This window comes from Triticum aestivum, chromosome 7A, assembly GCF_018294505.1.
Source record: "Triticum aestivum cultivar Chinese Spring chromosome 7A, IWGSC CS RefSeq v2.1, whole genome shotgun sequence".
In the NCBI taxonomy this organism is placed as follows: Eukaryota; Viridiplantae; Streptophyta; class Magnoliopsida; order Poales; family Poaceae; genus Triticum; species Triticum aestivum.
In genome coordinates, this window is record NC_057812.1 from 449,984,136 (window position 1) to 450,007,558 (window position 23,423).

The window sequence follows — 23,423 nt, forward strand, 5'->3', positions numbered from 1 at the left end:
ATGGCCATCCACTCGGTAAAGGCCTGGTGGAACCTTATTGATTCCAATATGTCGCAATCTAGACGGCCGATGATGTCCTTCCTGATGCTTATCTCGTCGGAAATTTAGAATGAGAGAAACGCACGTGTGTTCAGTAATACCGCGGTGCCGGTAGGGGTTCTTGTTGCTAGAATCAAGGATGTATCCAAGCTATGGTGTCTTGCAGGGGCAAAGTATTTGAGTAATGTAGTGCCGCGAGAGTAATGTGTTGTAATTCGGCTTTTTGGCCGAAACCTCTAAACCTTCTTCTTAATCAATGAAAGTGGCAAATCTTTTGCCCAGTTTCAAAAAAAACTAGGAGTTCGACTAAATGTGGCTTAAATCCTCAAAAAAAAACTAAAGGTGCTCTAACTCTGTTCCTTTTATGGAAGGAGCAACGCAAGTTGTAAAGGTAAAGGGCAGTGCTACGAATCAGACTACTAATGTTTAGCATCCTATCAGACTACTAGTACACCGTTAGATTGATACAGCCAGGACCGTGTGATTGAAGAGGTGGGCCTAGGTAGTTGGTTTGCATGTTGCATTAATTGTGATTTGTTTCCCGTCAACTGCTCCCCAGAAATCACGCTAGACCTACATCACTTTAGCAGTAAAATCCACCTTGCTGCTTCATCCGTACACACGTTGAAATGTGCAATAAACTGGGAGAAACTGGTGCGTCTAATGCATGTTGTTGGTCAGTTTTTTGTGACTGGGAAGCACATACTATAATATATAGAAACACGTTCTATCACTTGAATAATTCATTTTGCTTCTATTTCCTAGCAAATTTGCTTCCATATCAACAGGAGATTGTTTCAATCCGGTGAGATTTGTGTCCAGCGCGACCATTTGTTTTGTTTAGATCAACTAGAGGAAATTTTGTTTCGGATGACCATAGAGCTGCCACCAATGCAACAATAAAATGCTTCCAACAATACAAATATATGATTCCATCAAACACCTTTTTTACCATTGTTATTATTGGCGTTTAGAAGAAATTATATTGGGACTTTGCTTCCAAAGAATTTGGTATTTGCGTCCAAAGGAATGGGAATTTGCTTCAATTTTTTGTATTTGCGTCCAAAGAAATGGGAATTTGCTTCCTAAAAATTTGGCATTTGCATCCAAAGAAATGGGAATTTGCTTCCAAATAATTTCGAATTTGCATCTAAAAAAAAATGAGAATTTGCTTCCATATATACAACAAAAATAATACATGCATGTGACCAGGTTTCGCATCGCCTGGGCACAATGCAGACGCCATACTTCCAAAGATATATATTTTGCTTACTATTTTTCATATATTAGAGAACATATATTTGTTGAAAACATATATTTAAACATGGGAATATGTTTCCGCAATCTAGAATATTTTTCTCGGTTAAACGGAAAATTTGCTTCTATGGTGATCACGAAGCACTGCCCATCTACGGCAGTGACATGATCTGCAAGCATAAATGCAAAGATTGTCACTAGCACCGTGCCCTTGTGGACGTGTTGCATCTTACTACCTTCTTCTGTGCTCCCTGCAATCCGAGACATAATCATGCGATAGAGTTAACAAAATTGGATGAACAAATCCGAGCGATTGAGAAGAACTCTACAATGCTTAAAATAATGAAAATTCCCAATGGAAAAAGAACAATACAAACTATGCTACACGCAATCCATTTTCAAACTTGTGCATCAGTCGGGACTCACATGTGCTTCATCCTCGTCGCCTACTTGTACATGCAATGCTGAGATGCAATCTCGCCCGGTAATCCACCCTCCTATCTCCTGCATGGCGTGAGAGCCTATCCCAGTTGGCCTCGTGTCCAAACCGAGACGGCTCTCAGACGAGGTGGATCAGAGCCTCAGAGGCCAAAACTGCAGGTGGAAAAGGCTCCAATCCTGGCGGAATTAAGCACGACAAGGAGGGAGGTTACGAGCTTGACGGTGAGCAAGTGGTGGGTCAGTCCCCGCGCAGCCGCCGGCAAGATGGGGCAGCGACGAGGTGGAACGGAGGCTGCAGATGTGTGGGTCAGAAACTCGTGCTGGGTGATAGAGGAGAAGCGGCGACGGGCATGGCGAGCTTAGCGATGTGCACAGCTGGACAGGAGGGAGGTGAAGGGAGTTAATTAAGGGAGAGAATAAAGGGCATGGGCCAGAAAATTGGGTGGTTAATATCAGGCTTGATTTTCGGGCATCTCTCAGCCGTGAGATCAAATACAAATCGACGTTGTCCGACGAGTCTGTTGAATGATTCTCATCAGACTTCTGTAGAGAAGTGTTTCCCAAAGGTAAAACACACATCGTCGTTTATATGATACTACAACTCAAGAAGTCATGCTCATGAGCATTTGATGCGAGCACATCGGTCATGCTGGACACTTCAGTTCACGATCACAATGAAGCCCTGAAGAACGGAGACATTTCTGTTCAGACCCGCCACAAAGAAATCTCGACATGGACCTGCCGGTACTCATGCCCTGGGTGTCACCATTGGCGCTGGCCCCGTGTAGCCGCTCGTCGTCGACGACCGCGTCACGGTGGACGTCGACAACCCTGAAGACGACGACTGCCCGTCCCACGGTGCCATCGGGGGCGCGTACGTGGGCACGGGCATCTTGGCCGGCAGCACGGGCAGCTGCTTGGCATCCTTGGACACCAGCGTGGTCATGGCCGTTCTGATGGACGGCCGCGCGCTCGGGTCCGGGTGAGCGCACCAGAGCCCCACGACCATCACACGCTCCACCTCCACTTCATCGTAGTGGCCGTTCAGCCGCTCGTCGACCGCCTCAAGAACGGCTCCCTGGCCGTACAGGTCCCAGACCCATTCGGTCAGCCGGGAGACGCCCTGCTTGTTAGCGGATGTGCTTATCGGCCTCTTCCCGCACGCCACCTCCAGCAGGACCACGCCAAAGCTGTACACGTCCGACTCGGAGCTGGCGCTGTTGGTTTTGATCTGACGGCTTAAACAGGCCAGTTAGATCTATTAGTCTAACAGAAGAAAAAAAAGATAAAGGGATAACGATAAGTGAAGGGGTCCACGTACCAACGTACGTGAGCCTCGATCAAAACTAACGCGCCCTGATCGGGGGCGCCCAAAAACCAACTCAGGTTTTGGGTCCCCTGTCGCCAGCGCCATATTAAAAGGATACGGGAGAGAGCTGGGCACCTGCGAGATCACAATTCACGTAAGGTTTACTCTCCTCCCGATATTCTCTCACCCCATCCGATCAGGGGGAGTGCTGCAGCGACGGGAAGACCTAAGCCAGCCGCCGCCGCTGTCCCTGGGCAGTGCCGGTGGCGTCCTGAAGGAATCAGGACGTCGAGGAGAACATCTACTTCGACTACATCACCCCTGCATCACGCCTGCACCGAGCAGGCGATCATGTCCACTCCCGTGACATGTAAAGAAACCCTAAACCCTTCTCTGTTCATGTTGTGAGGTGATCTAGGTGCAATCTGTTTCTGCTAATGGCATCCCAGAGATGCATAATTATTCCAACAATGGTATCAGTCGCCAGATATGATTGCTTTTAGATCCCTATATCATGTTCAGTAAACCAATCTCAAGTTTAGGCCCTCTGTAGATCAAGTTTGATTGCTACTGTTTTCTAATGTTGATGTCAATTGCCCACTGTTGATGATGTTTTAATTCCAATTTGCTACGGATCAGTAGTGCCACCTAAGTTCATCAATTCTAATTAATCTAAGTTAAGATCTTATGCTCACCTTCATGTTAAGTTGATTAAAATTGATCATGCTTAAGTACTGTTTTCGTATGCATTAGCAAAATATTAGGCATAGGGATACACGCAAGTCAACCGTAGCACCCCCTCATGTTTAAGAACCCTAGAATTCATCCCCAATTCGCAAGAACCCTAATTCTGAAATTAGGATTGCTTTTTCCCCACATCAAGCAACTAATGAACACGAATTGGAGAAGCAATGAGGAGAATCCTCACCTAATGCGCCGCGTCGACGTCTATCCCCTTCGGGGCCCGCATGGCCGACACCATGCGAGGACGCCGATGCCGCGACGCCGCCGTCCCTCGGGTCGGCGCGCGGAATGCCACGCCGCTCCCTCCCAACGGAGAGACCGTGCGGTAGGACGCCGTGGGCCGCCGTGCCTCGACGTCGCCGTTCAGCAGGCCGCTGGCCCGCCGGGGTGCTCCTCCCGCCCCGCTTGGACACGACCCGGGCTGCCATGCTCGACGGGAGAGCGCGCGGACTTAGTCCTGCGCCCGCTCCTCCGGCGAGCACCGCCGTCGCGTCGGTATGGACTGGGGTGGCCGACGTTCTCGTCGCCGCCGTCGACCTCGAAATGGAGCCAGCGGGATCGGGAATCAGATGCGGGGGAGAGGGGGAAACGACCTAGGGTTAGCCCAGGTCAGCTGTTTTTGCTCCGGCCGCAAGCCGCGCGAGCCGTCAGATTCGATCGGACGGCTCACAGTGTCGCGGAGCTATGACCCGGGCCGGCGGGCGTTAATGGGCCATTTTTGGCCACGGGCTTCAGCCCAAGTTGCCTTAGCCCAGCGCGTTTTTTTTACGGTTTTTCGCTGCTGGGTTTTGGGCCGCTGTATAACCGTGGGTATTTTGGGCCATCGCGTTTTTCTGTGATTTCCAGTGCATGTAAGTTAATATCTTTCATGTTTTGCACTGTTTAAAATAGAAAATGCCTAAAAATAAAATGAACACATTATTATTCTGGGTAAAATTGAACCAACGAGATTTTTTATTCAGGATTTATTATGTGTTTTGCATGATGAATTTTTAGACATCAAAAATAATGATATTTTCTTTTATGTTGATGTTTAAATTAAGAATGAAATGACTCTAATTTTAATTCGGACCAACGTTGTTTTATTATTATGAGTCATCCCCTATGATATTTTAAATCCATGTTTTTTCTGCCCAACGGTGTTATGACATGGAGTTGAAATTAAATACTTGGTATGTTTGTTTATTTACCAACGTAAATTTATAATCATGCAAGTTTACTTATGAACTTTTATGATGATTTCAGCTTCCGCTCCATTCCGGTCCGACACGATCGAACCACTTACGGGGAGTAACTTCCCTCGTTGGAAGTCCCAAGTCGAATTATGTTTGGGTTGTAATGAATTTGACTATGCCTTGAGGGAAGAAAAACCTGTGGCACCTATGGCAGGTGTCACAGGGTATGCAGAACTCAAGAAGGAGTATGATGTTAAGATGGAAAAGTGGAATAAGTCCAACCATATTGCGCTTCTCATCATGAAAGCGACAATATCGCCGGACATTTCGAAGCACTCCCTAAGAAAGATACTGCTAAAGATTTCCTCACTTAAATGGAGGAGCAATTTAAAGGCTCCGACAAAGTGTATGCTCATGAGCTTTTTGCTAAACTTCTTCAGAAATACACTATTGACGGAAATGTTAGGCAGCACATATTGAGGGTGGTAAATGCTTTCACCAAGCTTAAGGCTTTGGAGTGTTCTTTAAGTGAAGCCCTTCTTGTCATAATTATTTTTGAGTCTCTTCCTGAAGAGTTTGAACAATTTAAGGTCAACTATAACTCTCTAAAGGAAAAATGGCCACTCTCTGAGATGACCGCAAGGATCGTCCAGGAGGAAGAAATGATCATGAGGCAGAAGAAAGACCATGTCTTTCATGTTGGCTCTAACAAGAGAAAGCATGACGGACAAGGTTTCCCTAAGCCTCAGAAAAGGCAAGTCAAGAAAGAAGGCACTAAGCCATTCAACCCTAAGGCATTCAAGGGTAAAGAAGCCGGTGGTTCTTCTTCTGCTCCTAGCAGCTCCACTGCTGGAGAAAATGCTTGTAACTTCTGCAAAGAAGAGGGACACTATCAAAGGGACTGCCCAGGCTTTCTAAAATGGATGAACAAAAGAGGTATTGATAAAATTACTTTTGTAGATGAATCACTTTATGTTGATTTTTCAATAAAGTCATGGTGGATTGATTCAGGGGCAACCACTCACGTTGCTAACTCTATGCAGGGATTCGATACGATCCAAACCATAAGAGGAGGAACAAGAAAACTTAAGGTTGCGAACGGAGTTGAGGCCGATGTTGAAGCTGTGGGATCTCTCACGTTGGAGCTACACACTGGCCACACTCTTAGATTGAATAATGTTATTTATGTGCCTACCTTAAGTAGGAATTTGATTTCAGTTTCTCGTTTAGATGATGATATGTATGAGTGCCATTTTGGCAAGAAACAATTTGCTTTGATCAAATGTAATAAGAATGTAGGCATCGGTGTTAGACGAGGCCAACTATACATGTTATCTCTTCATAATGATTCAGTTATGCATGTGAGTGATGAAATTAATGTTGAGAAGAAATGGAAAGGAGTAAGTAATTCTTCGAAATTGTGGCATTGTCGTTTGGGCCACATTTCGAGGGGGAGAATGGAACGCTTAGTTAAAAATGAAATACTCCTCCCATTAGACTTCTCAGATGCAGACAAATGTGTCGACTGCATTAAAGGAAAATTTGCAAAAACAATTAAGAAAGGAGCAGTTAGAGCCACAAGGGTTTTAGAATTAATTCACACCGACATATGTGGACCCCTTAATGTTAAGTCTGTAGATGGTTTTGATTCGTTCATTACATTCACAGATGACTTTTCCCGCTATGGGTATATTTATCCCATACGTGACCGATCGGAAGCTTTGGAGAAATTCAAAGTCTATAAAGCGGAGGTTGAAAATCAACTGAACGCAAAAATCAAAGTTGTACGGTCTGATCACGGGGGAGAGTATTATGGTAGGCATGCTCCTTATGGGCAGATTCCTGGACCTTTTGCCAAGTTCTTATCTAAAAATGGAATCATTGCTCAGTACTCAATGCCTGGTGAACCACAACAAAATGGTGTGGCCGAGCGCTGTTGGGTTTCGTAGTAATTTCAAAAATTTTCCTACGCGCACACAGGATCATGTGATGCATAGCAACGAGGGGAGAGTGTTGTCTACGTACCCAACGCAGACCGACTGCGGAAGCGATGACACGACGTAGAGGAAGTAGTCGTACGTCTTCACGATCCAACCGATCAAGCACCGAAACTACGGCACCTCCGAGTTCGAGCACACGTTCAGCCCGATGACGATCCCCGGACTCCGATCCAGCAAAGTGTCGGGGAAGAGTTTCGTCAGCACGACGGCGTGGTGACGATCTTGATGAACTACAGCAGCAGGGCTTCGCCTAAACTCCGCTACAGTATTATCGAGGTATATGGTGGCAGGGGGCACCGCACACGGCTAAGGAATAGATCACGTGGATCAACTTGTGTCTATGGGGTGCCCCCTGCCCCTGTATATAAAGGATGGAGGAGGAGGAGGCCGGCCAAGGCAAAGGTGCGGCCAGGATAGGGAGTCCTACTAGGACTCCAAGTCCTAGTAGGAGTCCACCAAGAGGGGAGGAAGGGAGAAGGAATAGGAGGAGAAGGAGAGGTGGCCGGCCCCCTTTTCCCTAGTCCAAATCGGACTAGAGGGGAGGGGGGGCGCAGCCTTTTTCTCCTCTTCCCACTAAAGCCCATCAAGGCCCAATACTCTTCCCCGTATTCCCGTAACCCTCCGGTACTCCGGAAAATACCCGAATCACTCGGAACCTTTCCGAACTCCGAATATAGTCGTCCAATATATCGATCTTTACGTCTCGACCATTTCGAGACTCCTCGTCATGTCCCCGATCTCATCCGGGACTCCGAACTCCTTCGGTACATCAAAAATCATAAACTCATAATATAACTGTCATCAAACCTTAAGCGTGCGGACCCTACGGGTTCGAGAACAATGTAGACATGACCAAGACACGTTTCCGGTCAATAACCAATAGCGGGACCTGGATGCCCATATTGGCTCCTACATATTCTACGAAGATCTTTATCGGTCAGACCGCATAACGACATACGTTGTTCCCTTTGTCATTGGTATGTTACTTGCCCGAGATTTGATCGTCGGTATCCAATACCTAGTTCAATCTCGTTACCGGCAAGTCTCTTTACTCGTTCCGTAATACATCATCTCACAACTAACATATTAGTTGCAGTGCTTGCAAGGCTTATGTGATGTGCATTACCGAGAGGGCCCAGAGATACCTCTCCGACAATCGGAGTGACAAATCCTAATCTCAAAATACGCCAACCCAACATCTACCTTTGGAGACACCTGTAATGCTCCTTTATAATCACCCAGTTACGTTGTGACGTTTGGTAGCACCCAAAGTGTTCCTCCGGCAAACGGGAGTTGCATAATCTCATAGTCATAGGAACATGTATAAGTCATGAAGAAAGCAATAGCAACATACTAAACGATCAGGTGCTAAGCTAATGGAATGGGTCATGTCAATCAGATCATTCAACTAATGATGTGACCTCGTTAATCAAATAACAACTCATTGTTCATGGTCAGGAAACATAACCATCTTTGATTAACGAGCTAGTCAAGTAGAGGCATACTAGTGACACTCTGTTTGTCTATGTATTCACACATGTATTATGTTTCCGGTTAATACAATTCTAGCATGAATAATAAACATTTATCATGATATAAGGAAATAAATAATAACTTTATTATTGCCTCTAGGGCATATTTCCTTCAGTCTCCCACTTGCACTAGAGTCAATAATCTAGTTCACATCGCCATGTGATTTAACAGCAATAGTTCACATCACCATGTGATTAACACCCATAGTTCACATCGCTATGTGACCAACACCCAAAGGGTTTACTAGATTCAGTAATCTAGTTCACATCGCTATGTGATTAACACCCAAGGAGTACTAAGGTGTGATCATGTTTTGCTTGTGAGAGAATCTTAGTCAACGGGTATGTCATATACAGATCCGTAAGTATTTTGCGAATTCTATGTCTACAATGCTCTGCACGGAGCTACTCTAGCTAATTGCTCCCACTTTCAATATGTATCTAGATCAAGACTTAGAGTTATCTAGATTAGTGTTAAACTTGCATCGGCGTAACCTTTTACGACGAACCTTTTTCCATAATCGAGAAACATATCCTTATTCCACTAAGGACAATTTTGACCGCTCTCCAGTGATCTACTCCTAGATCACTATTGTACTCCCTTGCCAAACTCAGTGGTATGGCATATAATAGATCTGGTATACAGCATGGCATACTTTATAGAACCTATGACTGAGGCATAGGGAATGACTTTCATTCTCTTTCTATTTTCTGCCGTGGTCGGGCTTTGAGTCTTACTCAACTTAACACCTTGCAACACAGGCAAGAACTCCTTCTTTGACTGTTCCATTTTGAACTATTTCAAAAAATTTATCAAGGTATGTATTCATTGAAAAAATCTTATCAAGCGTCTTCATCTATCTATATAGATCTTGATGCTCAATGTGTAAGCAGCTTCACCAAGGTCTTTCTTTGAAAAACTTTTATTCAAGTATCCTTTCATGCTTTGCAGAATAATTCTACATTATTTCCGATCAACAATATGTCATTCACATATACTTATCAGAAATGTTGTAGTTCTCCCACTCACTTTCTTGTAAATACAGGCTTCACTGTAAGTCTGTACAATAACTATATGCTTTGATCAACTTATCAAAGCGTATATTCCAACTCCGAGATTCTTGCACCAGTCCATAAATGGATCGCTGGAGCTTGCACACTTTGTTAGCTCCCTTTGGATCGACAAAACCTTCCGGTTGCATCATATACAACTCTTCTTCCAGAAATCCATTCAGGAATGCAGTTTTGACATCCATCTGCCAAATTTCATAATCATAAAATGCGGCAATTGCTAACATGATTCGGACAGACTTTTAAGCATCGATACGAGTAAGAAAATCTCATCGTATTCAACACCTTGAACTTTGTCAAAAACCTTTTTCGACAAGTCTAGCTTTGTAGATAGTAACACTACTATCAACGTCCGTCTTCCTCTTGAAGATCCATTTATTCTTAATGACTCACCGATCATCGGGCAAGTCAATCAAAGTCTACACTTTGTTCTCATACATGGATCATATCTCAGATTTCATGGCCTCAAGCCATTTCGTGGAATCTGGGCTCATCATTGCTTCCTCATAGTTCATAGGTTCATCATGGTCTAGTAACATGACTTCCAGAACATGATTACCGTACCACTCTGGTGCGGATCTTACTCTGGAAGACCTACGAGGTTTGGTAGTAACTTGATCTGAAGTTTGATGATCATCATCATTAACTTCCTCACTTATTGGTGTAGGAATCACTGGAACTGATTTCTGTGATGAACTACTTTCCAATAAGGGAGAAGGTATAATTACCTCATCAAGTTCTACTCTCCTCCCACTCACTTCTTTCGAGAGAAACTCCTTCTCTGGAAAGGATCCATTTTAGCAACGAATGTCTTGCCTTCGGATCTGTGATAGAAGGTGTACCCAACAATTTCCTTTGGGTATGAAGACGCACTTCTCCGATTTGGGTTCGAGCTTATCAGGATGAAACCTTTTTCACATAAGCATCGCAGCCCCAAACTTTAAGAAACAACAGGTTAGGTTTACTGCTAAACCATAGTTCATACAGTGTCGTCTCAACGGATTTAGATGGTGCCCTATTTTAAAACGTGAATGCAGCTGTCTCTAATGCATAACCCCAAAACGATAGTGGTAAAGAGATATCATAGATCGCACCATATCAAATAAAGTGCGGTTACGACGTTCGGACACACTATAACGATGTGGTGTTCCAGGTGGTGTGAGCTGTGAAACTATTCCACATTGTTTTAATTGAAGACCAAACTCGTAACTCAAATATTTGTCTCCGCGATCAGATCGCAGAAACTTTATTTTCTTGTTACGATGATTTTTCCACTTCACTCTGAAATTCTTTGAACCTTTCAACTATTTCAGACTTATGTTTCATCAAGTAGATATACCCATATCTGCTCAAATCATCTTGTGAAGGTCAGAAAACAACGATGCTTGCCACGAGCAACAGCACTCATTGGATCGCATACATCGGTATGTATTATTTCCAACAAGTCAGTAACTTGTTCCATTGTTCCGAAGAACGGAGTTTTAGTCATCTTGCCCAAAAGGCACGGTTCGCAAGCATCAAATGATTCATAACCAAGTGATTCCGAAAATCCATCTTTATGGAGTTTCTTCATGCGCTTTACACCGATATGACCCAAACGGCAGTGCCACAAATAAGTTGCACTATCATTATTAACTTTGCATCTTTTGGCATCAATATTATGAATATGTGTATCACTTCGATCGAGATCCAATGAACCATTTTCATTGGGTGTGTAACCATATAAGGTTTTATTCATGTAAATAGAACAACAGTTTATTCTCTTACTTAAATGAATAACTGTATTGCAATAAACATGATCAAATCATATTCATGCTCAACGCAAACACCAAATAACATTTATTTAGGTTCAACACTAATCCCGAAAGAATAGGGAGTGTGCGATGATGATCATATCAATCTTGAAACTACTTTCAACACACATCATCACTTCACCCTTAACTAGTTTCTGTTTATTCTGCAACTCCCGTTTCGAGTTACTACTCTTAGCAACTGAACCAGTACCAAATACCGAGGGGTTGCTATAAACACTAGTAAAGCACACATCAAACACCTGTATATCAAATATACCCTTTTTCACTTTGCCATCCTTCTTATCCACCAAATATTTAGGGTAGTTCCGCTTCCAGTGACCATTTCCTTTGCAGTGTAAGCACTCAGTTTCAGGCTTTGGTTCAGCTTTGGGCTTCTTCGTGGGAGTGACAACTTGCTTGTCAATCTACTTGAAGTTCCCCTTTCTTTCCCTTTGCCCTTTTCTTGAAACTAGTGATCTTGTCAACCATCAACACTTGATGCTCTTTCTTGATTTCTACCTTCGTTGATTTCAACATCACGAAGAGCTCGGAATCATTTTCATCATCCCTTGCATACTATAGTTCATCACGAAGTTCTACTAACTTGGTGATGGTGACTAGAGAATTCTGTCAATCACTATCTTATCTGGAAGTTTAACTCCCACTTGATTCAAGCGATTGAAGTACCCAGACAATCTGAGCACATGCTCACTAGTTGAGCGATTCTCCTCCATCTTTTAGCTATAGAACTTGTTGGAGACTTCATATCTCTCAACTCGGGTATTTGCTTGAAATATTAACTTCAATTCCTGGAACATCTCATATGGTCCATGACGTTCAAAACGTCTTTGAAGTCCCGATTCTAAGCCGTTAAGCATGGTGCACTAAACTATCAAGTAGTCATCATATTGAGCTAGCCAGACGTTCATAACTTCTGCATCTGCTCCTGCAATAGGTCTGTCACCTAGCGGTGCATTAAGGACATAATTCTTCTGTGCAGCAATGAGGATTTAACCTCAGATCACGGATCAAATCCGCAACATTGCTACTAACATTTTTCAACACAATTTTCTCTAGGAACATATCAAAATAAACACAGGGAAGCAACAACGCGAGCTATTGATCTACAACATGATTTGCAAAATACTACCAGGACTAAGTTCATGATAAATTTAAGTTCAATTTAATCATATTACTTAAGAACTCCCACTTAGATAGACATCCCTCTAATCCTCTAAGTGATCACGTGATCCAAATCAACTAAACCATGTCCGATCATCACGTGAGATGGAGTAGTTTCATCGGTGAACATCATTATGTTGATCATATCTACTATATGATTCACGCTCGACCTTTCGGTCTCCGTGTTCCGAGGCCATATCTGCATATGCTAGGCTCGTCAAGTTTAACCTGAGTATTCTGCGTGCGCAACTGTTTTGCACCCGTTGTATTTGAACGTAGAGCCTATCACACCCGATCATCACGTGGTGTCTCAGCACGAAGAACTTTCGCAACGGTGCATACTCAGGGAGAACACTTCTTGATAATTTAGTGAGAGATCATCTTATAATGCTACCGTCAATCAAAGCAAGATAAGATGCATAAAAAGATAAACATCACATGCAATCAATATAAGTGATATGATATGGCCATCATCATCTTGTGCTTGTGATCTCCATCTCCGAAGCACCGTCATGATCACCATCGTCACCGGCGCGACACCTTGATCTCCATCGTAGCATCGTTGTCGTCTCGCCAATCTTATGCTTCCACGACTATCACTACCGTAGTAATAAAGTAAAGCATTACATCGCGATTGCATTGCATACAATAAAGCGACAACCATATGGCTCCTGCCAGTTGCCGATAACTTGGTTACAAAACATGATCATCTCATACAATAAAATTCAGCATCATGCCTTGACCATATCACATCACAACATGCCCTGCAAAAACAAGTTAGACGTCCTCTATTTTGTTGTTGCATGTTTTACGTGGCTGCTACGGGCTTAAGTAAGAACCAATCTCACCTACGCATCAAAACCACAACGATAGTTTGTCAAATAGACTCCGTTTTAACCTTCGCAAGGACCGGGCGTAGCCATACTTGGTTCAACTAAAGTTGGAGAGGCAGTCGCCCGCAAGCCATCTCTGTGCAAAGCACGTCGAGGGAACCGGTCTCGCGTAAGCGTACGCGTAAGGTTGGTCCGGGTCGTCTCGTCCAACAATACCGCCGAACCAAAGTATGACATGCTGGTAGGCAGTATGACTTGTATCGTCCACAACTCACTTGTGTTCTACTCGTGCATATAACATCAACATAAATAACCTAGGCTCGGATGCCACTGTTGGGTTTCGTAGTAATTTCAAAAATTTCCTACGCGCACACAGGATCATGTGATGCATAGCAACGAGGGGAGAGTGTTGTCTACGTACCCAACGCAGACCGACTGCGGAAGCGATGACACGACGTAGAGGAAGTAGTCGTACGTCTTCACGATCCAACCGATCAAGCACCGAAACTACGGCACCTCCGAGTTCGAGCACACGTTCAGCCCGATGACGATCCCCGGACTCCGATCCAGCAAAGTGTCGGGGAAGAGTTTCGTCAGCACGACGGCGTGGTGACGATCTTGATGAACTACAGCAGCAGGGCTTCGCCTAAACTCCGCTACAGTATTATCGAGGTATATGGTGGCAGGGGGCACCGCACACGGCTAAGGAATAGATCACGTGGATCAACTTGTGTCTATGGGGTGCCCCCTGCCCCTGTATATAAAGGATGGAGGAGGAGGAGGCCGGCCAAGGCAAAGGTGCGGCCAGGATAGGGAGTCCTACTAGGACTCCAAGTCCTAGTAGGAGTCCACCAAGAGGGGAGGAAGGGAGAAGGAATAGGAGGAGAAGGAGAGGTGGCCGGCCCCCTTTTCCCTAGTCCAAATCGGACTAGAGGGGAGGGGGGGCGCAGCCTTTTTCTCCTCTTCCCACTAAAGCCCATCAAGGCCCAATACTCTTCCCCGTATTCCCGTAACCCCCCGGTACTCCGGAAAATACCCGAATCACTCGGAACCTTTCCGAACTCCGAATATAGTCGTCCAATATATCGATCTTTACGTCTCGACCATTTCGAGACTCCTCGTCATGTCCCCGATCTCATCCGGGACTCCGAACTCCTTCGGTACATCAAAAATCATAAACTCATAATATAACTGTCATCGAAACCTTAAGCGTGCGGACCCTACGGGTTCGAGAACAATGTAGACATGACCAAGACACGTTTCCGGTCAATAACCAATAGCGGGACCTGGATGCCCATATTGGCTCCTACATATTCTACGAAGATCTTTATCGGTCAGACCGCATAACGACATACGTTGTTCCCTTTGTCATTGGTATGTTACTTGCCCGAGATTTGATCGTCGGTATCCAATACCTAGTTCAATCTCGTTACCGGCAAGTCTCTTTACTCGTTCCGTAATACATCATCTCACAACTAACATATTAGTTGCAGTGCTTGCAAGGCTTATGTGATGTGCATTACCGAGAGGGCCCAGAGATACCTCTCCGACAATCGGAGTGACAAATCCTAATCTCGAAATACGCCAACCCAACATCTACCTTTGGAGACACCTGTAATGCTCCTTTATAATCACCCAGTTACGTTGTGACGTTTGGTAGCACCCAAAGTGTTCCTCCGGCAAACGGGAGTTGCATAATCTCATAGTCATAGGAACATGTATAAGTCATGAAGAAAGCAATAGCAACATACTAAACGATCAGGTGCTAAGCTAATGGAATGGGTCATGTCAATCAGATCATTCAACTAATGATGTGACCTCGTTAATCAAATAACAACTCATTGTTCATGGTCAGGAAACATAACCATCTTTGATTAACGAGCTAGTCAAGTAGAGGCATACTAGTGACACTCTGTTTGTCTATGTATTCACACATGTATTATGTTTCCGGTTAATACAATTCTAGCATGAATAATAAACATTTATCATGATATAAGGAAATAAATAATAACTTTATTATTGCCTCTAGGGCATATTTCCTTCAAGCGCCGCAACCGCACCCTTATGGATATGGTGCGAAGCATGCTTAGTCACTCGAGTTTACCAGTAAGCCTTTGGATAGAGGCATTAAAGACAGCTGCACACATACTAAATCTTGCTCCAACTAAGTCAGCACCTAACACACCTTACGAGATGTGGGCGGGAAAGAAACCGAGCTTGAATTACTTACGGGTGTGGGGTTGCCCTGCTGAAGCTAAAGTTTTCAATCCACAACTTAAGAAACTGGATCCAAAAACAGTTAGCTGTTTCTTCGTTGGATACCCTCATAGGGGAAAGGGATATCGTTTTTATTGTCCAAGACACACCACCAAGTTTTTGGAGACTAGACAAGCGGTATTTTTTGAGGATAATGAGGTCACAAATTTAAGGGAGATCAATCTTGAGGAGAAGCGAGTTTGTGTACCATCCCCGACTATCCAAGAGATTGTTTTTCCAATACGAAGAAATGTGACATCTGATGATCCTGAATCTCACGGTTCAGTCTCTCAGTCGAATGGTGATCCAGAAACTAATAATGAGAATCCAAACACAAATGAGGATCTCCGAGAAAATAATGAAAATGATGATGTTCCACCACCACCTCCGCCCATGGGTAGAGCACGGCGTGAGAGGAAGAAAGCCATATCAGATGATTATATCACTTTTTTGATGGAGGACATGAATGATATGGGAAAGGTGGAGGATCCAACCTCATATAAGGAAGCCATTAAAAGCGAAAATTCGTCCAAATGGTTGGTTGCCATGGAAGACGAGTTGAAATCTATGGGCTCAAACGATGTATGGGACTTAGTAGAAGTTCCCGATGGAGCTAAGAAAGTAGGCTGCAAGTGGGTCTACAAAACCAAGTATGATTCCAAAGGGAATGTCAAACGGTTCAAGGCAAGGCTAGTGGCAAAAGGGTATACACAGAGAGAAGGCATTGATTATAAGCAAACTTTCTCTCCTGTGTCAACCAAGGATTCTTTCAGAATCATAATGGCATTAGTAGCTCATTATGACCTGGAACTACACCAAATGGATGTTAAAACGGCATTTCTAAATGGTGACTTAAAAGAAGATGTCTACATGGCTCAGCCAGAAGGCTTTGTTGTGGAAGGAAAGGAACATTTAGCATGTCGTCTAAAGAAATCAATTTATGGCTTGAAGCAAGCTTCAAGAGAGTGGTACCTCAAGTTTGATAAAATTATCAAAACTTTTGGTTTCACCGAAAATGTTGTGGACAACTGCATATACGTTAAGTTTAAAGGCAGTAGGTTCACATTTTTAGTCCTATACGTTGATGACATATTGTTGGCATGTAGCGATAAGGATATGCTGCATGAGACCAAGAATTTTCTGTCATCCAGTTTTGATATGAAAGATCTTGGTGAAGCCTCGTATGTCCTCGGCATCGAGATTCATCGAGATAGGTCCAGAGGAACGTTAGGACTATCTCAAAAGGCATACTTTGAGAGAGTACTGAAAAAATTCAATATGCATAAGTGCTCACCCTCACCTGCTCCTATAGTTAAGGGCGATAAGTTTGGGACATTTCAATGTCCGAGGAACCAATGTGAAACTGATCAGATGAAGTCGGTTCCTTATGCTTCAGCTGTTGGAAGCATCATGTATGCTCAAGTGTGTACACGCCCAGACTTATGTTTTGTAACCGGGGTGCTTGGCAGATACCAATCAAATCCAGGACCGGACCACTGGAAGGCCGCAAAGAAAGTCTTGCGTTATATGCAAGGAACTAAGGACTTCATGCTTACATATAAAAGAACTGATAACCTAGAAATTGTTGGTTATTCAGACTCTGATTTTGCCGGGTGTGTGGATAGTATGAGATCCACGTCAGGTTATATATTCACACTCGCGGGAGGAGCTATATCGTGGAAAAGCTCCAAACAAACGTTAACTGCTGGATCTACGATGCAAGCAGAATTTGTAGCATGTTATGAGGCCATCGGGCAGGCTGTATGGCTAAAGAATTTTATACCCGGACTTAAAGTGGTTGACAGCATATCTAAACCAATTTTATTGTACTGCGATAATGAACCAGCAGTTTTCTATACGAGTAACAACAGGTCAAGTAATGCTGCCAGACACATTGACATAAAGTATCGTGTTGTGAAAGATAGAATCCAGGATCAAACAGTTGATGTTAAACATATAAGAACGAAGCATATGCTTGCGGATCCGCTAACAAAAGGCTTACCACCCAGTATCTTTCGTGAGCATGTTGCCGGCATGGGACTACTGGAGGCCTGATGATTCTGGAATAAGAGGACCATTAAAATAAACCACTCCCCAATTAGTAAAATGTTTTCCATTTCGAAATAGGCGGGTGTACTATAAGTGTTGAGGTTCTATGACGTTTTGAGCTGTTGTAACACCTCACTTTGGTACATCATTCCTATGTAGAATGGGCGAATGAAGTTAAGCCTAACGATCAAGGGGGAGAATGTTGGTTTTGATCTGACGGCTTAAACAGGCCAGTTAGATCTATTAGTCTAACAGAAGAAAAAAAAAGATAAAGGGATAACGATAAGTGAAGGGGTCCACGTACCAACGTACGTGAGCCTCGATCAGAACTAATGCGCCCTGATCGGGGGCGCCCAAAAACCAACTCAGGTTTTGGGTCCCCTGTCGCCAGCGCCATATTAAAAGGGATACGGGAGAGAGCTGGGCACCTGCGAGATCACAATTCACGTAAGGTTTACTCTCCTTCCGATATTCTCTCACCCCATCCGATCAGGGGGAGTGCTGCAGCGACGGGAAGACCTAAGCCAGCCGCCGCCGCTGTCCCTGGGCAGTGCCGGTGGCGTCCTGAAGGAATCAGGACGTCGAGGAGAACATCTACTTCGACTACATCACCCCTGCATCACGCCTGCACCGAGCAGGCGATCATGTCCACTCCCGTGACATGTAAAGAAACCCTAAACCCTTCTCTGTTCATGTTGTGAGGTGATCTAGGTGCAATCTGTTCCTGCTAATGGCATCCCAGAGATGCATAATTATTCCAACAGGCGCGGCCTGTAATCGGGCACTGGGGGTCCACGTAGCCCGGCGTACCGGAAACTATGGTCATCGTCTGCATCCCGACGGAGTGGTCGATGAGCCTCGCGAGCCCGAAGTCGCCCAGCTTGGCGCCGAAGGACTCGTCCAGCATCACGTTGCTGGGCTTGATGTCCCGGTGCACCACGCATTGCTCCCATTCCTCGTGGAGGTAGAGCAGTGCAGAGCCAAGCTCGAGGACTATCTTCATCCTGTTGCAATGATCATCCATTCATGAGCTCCAAGAGATGCCAAACTCACGTTAAGATGAATGAACGCCGTGCAACAAAGATGTTACCTCATCGCCCATGTCAAGAAGGTACCCTTGCCGTGGAGATGGATGTCGAGGCTACGGTTGGGCATGAGCTCGTAAACCAGCAGGAGCTCATCGTGGTTGTGGCACCAGCCAACAAGCTGCACCAGATTCCGGTGGCGCAGCCGGCTGATGACATTGATCTCCGACGTGTACTCCTTTCTCCCTTGCATGGATGACTCATTGGAGAATCGCTTTATGGCCACGGGGAGGCCAAGCTCTCTCAGGTGGCCTCTGTACACCGCACCGAAGCCACCTTGCCCGAGCTTCTCCTCCGCTGCAAAGTTCTGTGTCGCGTTGGTGAGTTACCGATACGGGAACCTCCTTGGCCCCGTCCCGAACTCTATCTCCATGATCACCTCGCCTTCCGAGTCCATATCCTCCTCCTTTGCCTCCCTCTTCTTCTTGTTCTGACGGCGACGTAGCAAGAAGGCTGACATGGAGAAGAACACCACGAGGAACAGCGATGCCCCAGCAACGGCTCCTGCTATGACTCCGGAACTGGAAGTTCTCGAGGAGGGTGGTGGTAGTACCGGCGGTGCTACTACTGTTGCCGTCTTGCCCTCCAGCGATGAGTTGAAGTGCCAAGAAAGCAATTGATGCAGCTCAACGGATTTGCCCGTCGACGCCGAGAAGCCAACCGCAACCAGCTCCGGCAATGCACTCTTGAGATCAACCTTGGAGCTAAGGCTGTAATTCTGGCCATGACCATCACCAAGCCATAGTGTGACAGACATGATACTTGAAACGTTGTCATACTGGATTGCGGCAGTCATGTTTCCAGTGAGGCTGAAGTTTGGCAGGGGCAATGTTTTCACCGATTTTAACGAGTTGATGTCAATGCCAACGTGGTCCACAGTGGGATCTGATACCTCGGTCTCATTGGAGGTGTCGAATTCCACCGCCACTAACCGGTTGTCGCCTGCCGCCACAGCACCATCTTTTTGGTTCGTGAGACCGAGGTTGTAGTAACCTGCAGACCCAGTCGGTAAGCTCGACGGGTAGCTGGCAAGGAAGAAGGCCATGCCAGCCCCCCTGCTGCTGTTGGACTTGGGGTTGATGATGAAGGAGAAGCTGGTGGTGAAGCTAGCCACCTCGCCTGTGTGCCCATCCCACAGCAACATTGGCTGGGTACTGTACGACGCCCGCCCCTGGCTCTTACGGACGTCCCAGTTGTTGCCGCTAATGTCGATGTGCCCGACACTGAAGGAAGCGTTACCTTCGATCTTGATGGCCTTCTGGTCCTCCGAGCGGAAGGTTGGGTAGTCGAAGGACAAGGATCCAGCAAGAGGAGGCAGGCAGCAAGCGAAGGAGAAGAAGATGAAGAGAGCACATGTGGCTGTTCCTGTGATCTTGGCCATCGCCGATGCCGGAGCACACTACTGGAAATTGGCAAATGGCAGAACTGGAAGCTAGCACGTAAAGATAAGGGAATGTATCAACTCACTTCTTAAGTAGTACCGCGTCCTTCCTTCTCCAACTGGGAAAATTTGGACGGACTATTGATTCGATGTGAGGGCACAGGTAGGCCGGCAAAGGAACAGGTAATTATGTAGGACAAACATAAGCCGGCCAAATAGAAAATAATAAACCTGCCGTAGTCTGCTAACTTAACTAATCATAATCACTGAATAATAATGGCAAGCCGGCAGAAAAAAATAACTGGTCTGTCAGCATGAGATTTTTATTTTTAGGAAAACAACAAAGAGTGAGGTGAACGTGTGATCAGGATGAAGGAGAAACTTCAACTTTTGTCTTCATGAAGAACGAAACTCATGTTCAGATTAGGCACAAGACCAACAGTTGATACAGAGAAAAGGACATTTCAACCACCAGAACCCTACTAGTTAAAGAACGCACCCGAACACCGAGTCACCAAACAAAGTTCAGTATCTCTGTAGCCATGGACTCGCCAAGCCGAGCATCTAGCATATAAATAAGATCCATCCTGAGTGCTGTTCCTAGTAGGATGCCCACCTCTTCAGCCTTCGTCACCGAGGAAGAGCAAAGTCTAATGCGTTGTATCAAAAGAAAACAACAAAGCTCAATGAGAAGAGAAGAAGAAAAAGAGATGTCTCCTTACTGAATATCAGAAACCAACCAATAAAGAACATAAATAAACAAAAGGAATTGTAAACATGATCACCACCGTAGGATTTTGACCTGGACTTTTTCAATTTGTAGGCGTTTTTGTCTTGTAGGAATGGCACACATAAGATGAATTTAAAGACCCAGGCAATATACACGCAAGGCTGGAAAACGACAAACCCCGTAATACCACCCAGTGTTAAGATTCAAGGTGTCCACAAAACGAACATTACGTTAAGGAACTGCGGTAACTCTGTTATTGCATAGAGTGAAATTAAACAATAGTTGTGAACGAGTCACCAACAGATTAGATCTGCAACTTTTTCAACAAAATTTGATTAATGCACACTGACATATCCTATTCTTCAGAGAAGAAAGAAAATATCTTGAAAATGACACAGGAGCAAGTGATCCATGCTCTTCAACATTACGCTCCTAGCCAATGTCAGATGCGCTTGATCAAACCTACCAGGATGGTTACCAAAACAGAAATGAGAATGTTGAAAATGTAAGTAAACAACAAGCATGCAATTGATGCATTATATACTAAAAGTTACTCCCTCTATTCTTTTTTAAATGATGTAATAACATACTTTCAGTTTTGACAGTTCTGAGACACACTTTTGTTCATCATTACACAGCATACACATTGGTATAAATTATAAGATTACGAATAACTTTAAGAAGCTAGTGATATAATTTTCATATAGCAAAACTGGATAGCTGTAAATATTCCGAGGGTGAATTTTGGAAAGTGACTCCTCGGATTAGAAAACAGCATTAAAGAAGAAAAATGAGCCCAATAATTCTGCAACCTTGTCTTCTCCAACATACAATGAAAAGCTGTACATATCTCGTTAAAACCCTTATGCAAGAAGAAGCACAATTAGACAATAAACAGCTATACATATCCAGCTAAAGGCAACAGACCGAGCAATTGATCATTTGCTCTTACTTGCTAACAAACAATGGTGCTTAGCTTGCCAAGTACAAAAGCATAACATACATAGGCAGAGAGACAGAAATATTCACATCTAATTTATATTTTACCATGGACAAGCCTGACAATGCTCTCCAAGGCCCACTGGAATCCATAGAGGAGAGCCATACATAAACTGATAAAACCAACAGCTTCACGACACATTCACACCAATGTAATGAACTAATGATATATCTTATGCGCACAAGCTAACAAAAATTGGGCAGAAATATCATATCCTAGAATATATCACATCTTAGCTGACCGGTCTCTCAGGAAACAAACCATTGCAATTCCAGCATTAGATAGTAGAAAATCATCATCACAAGCAGAGCCAATCAAACTAGCACGACTAGGCATTCAGTTATAACAGAAACGAAACGAACTGGATGCATGCAGGGGGTGGACTTCACCTTGGGAGAGGCAGCTCCAGCAGGAGGAGTCGGCGGCGATGCACGACCGTAGCCGCGCGCCAGCCACCGCGCTGTGGAGCGGCATCAGCGACTCCGCGCCCGCCAGCATCTTCACCGTGGACCTGAGAGAAGGAGCAGCAGGATTGAAAACCTCTGGAGCGAGTTTAGTGGTGGGACGACACAAGGGTTGGGGATTTCAGGAATGACCTGCGGAGGCGAGGAGCGGCAACGGGAGACCTCGTTGCCGGGAACGGGCTCGCGATCCGGGACTTGGACCGGAGCGCAGCCGACCTGGCCGCGGCGGCGGCGGAGCGGCAGAAAGACGCCATCGTGTGGTCGTTTCCTGCGATGGAGGAAAGCGGAAAAATGTGCGAGGAAATGGTGTGTGGGCTACTAATAGTTAAGCCGGGCCGGGCAGGGCCTTGAGTGGACTTCGAGAAGGCTATAATGGCCCAAACACTGATGGTGCAACGGCCTTTTTTTGTTGTTGAAGATATTAGGCCTCATCCGTCTTTTTTTTCTTCTCTCCCAGCACGGAACGGAATATTGAGCATATAGACTGAAAAAAAACAGAATATTAAGTATCGTATTGTGCGTTTCTTTCTCTAGTGCCATGGACTGTAAAAAGAATGGGGGCTGAAGATTCTGAAAAAAAGCTAGAGATAGGTCCTATTCTCTTTTTTTTCTTTGCAGGGAAACATGAGAGCTTTATTCAAACAAAAGAGCTCCTGCGATCATCTGCCAAAAGGCTCGTGACCAGGAACGAGGGTTCTGAGTCCAACCAACTCTCAGTCACCGTAATCGAGCAGGCACGCTTCGCACTTAGGTGCGCCGGAAGATTAGTTGTCCTACTTACATGTGAATAGTAAAATAATCAAACGACAAGGTAAGCTCTCCAATCTCTAGCAAAATAGGAGCCACAATCGAGCAAGTGTTGTGGCGATCGTTCTAGAGATTCACAATCTTCAGACGGTCCGTCTCCATAATCACATGTGAGTAGCCCCTAAGACTTGCGAATAGGACTCCCTCTCGTAGTGACAAGGACTCGGCGACGAGCGGGTCGGTAATTCAAACCTGCGGCTTGCACCATGCTGCTAGAAGGGCAGTCGAAGAGCGGGCAACACCCCCGCCCCTGCCACTCCTGAATCTGAGTTGAT

At 45.0% G+C, this 23,423-nt stretch overlaps 1 pseudogene; it reads right to left on the bottom strand.

Moving 5' to 3' along the window:
* Nucleotides 1–2,485: 2,485 nt before the first annotated feature.
* On the bottom strand, nt 2,486–22,650 carry LOC123147493 (L-type lectin-domain containing receptor kinase IX.1-like; annotated as a pseudogene).
* Between the last annotated feature and the right edge of the window lie 773 nt (nt 22,651–23,423).